General features: G+C 38.7%; 1 non-coding gene across 1 annotated transcript; it reads left to right on the top strand.

Annotated features, from left to right (window-relative positions):
• Positions 1-286: 286 nt before the first annotated feature.
• TRNAT-CGU (transfer RNA threonine (anticodon CGU)) lies at positions 287-358 on the top strand. The gene has a single exon. It is a non-coding gene; the product is annotated as a tRNA-Thr (tRNA).
• The last annotated feature ends 466 nt before the right edge of the window (positions 359-824 follow it).

An 824-nucleotide genomic window follows, 5' to 3' on the forward strand; every position in this document is an offset into this window, starting at 1 on the left:
CAGCTAATACGTGGATTTTCGTGAAAAACGTATAATTTTTCATTCTATGTGAATAATTAAAACGTTGGCAATCGCACGAAAATCCGTTTCATTTTCAATATGTGCATTTTTTTTTTCTTTCCCATTATACACTCGCATAAGGAAAAAATGGCCCAATCGACAGACTGAAGCGATTACATCGAGCCGTTCCATAAAGTGCAAGCATTCGATCGGATTAGTGCGCTCACTGGTTGCTTTCCCCCCCACGATCGAACGCGTAATATGCTTTCGGGAAGCTGAGCAGGCCGCCTCTTTAGCTCAGTGGTAGAGCACTGGTCTCGTAAACCAGGGGTCGTGAGTTCAAACCTCACAGGAGGCAAGAATTTTTTGACCCACGGCTGTTTTCCACCCCCACGTGCTCTTCTGCCTAGTGTATTCAATAATCGATGACACGCGACATACTTACGCACCCCCATGAAATACATAGGTCACCTTTTATTGTTATCGTTTCACTTCCTTGTCATCGATCTATACCAATAAAATCTATATATTCTTGGACAAAAAAATGAAAAAATAAATAAAAGGTTTCTTAATCAAGTATAAAAATTATTTTACATAAGATGATTATGTAACGCTCTTTTCTTTTGTGACCGGCGAGTTGCGCGAACAATGTGGTGTACATGGTTGAAGAAAAATATTTTTGTCGTATGAAATTTTAAAAGGATAACTCACCCGCAAAGTTCTTTGGAAAGAAACTTTTGGCCCTCGAAAGAAAAAGTTTCGCCTCTATTGTTCGTTACTAACAAAAAGTTTTAAAAATTTACCTCATCGGAAAAAAAGCTCCA

The sequence above is a fragment of the Copidosoma floridanum genome, unplaced genomic scaffold, assembly GCF_036245765.1.
Source record: "Copidosoma floridanum isolate Cflo_tuat_1 unplaced genomic scaffold, Cflo_Japanese_pri ptg000021l, whole genome shotgun sequence".
Classification (NCBI taxonomy): domain Eukaryota; kingdom Metazoa; phylum Arthropoda; class Insecta; order Hymenoptera; family Encyrtidae; genus Copidosoma; species Copidosoma floridanum.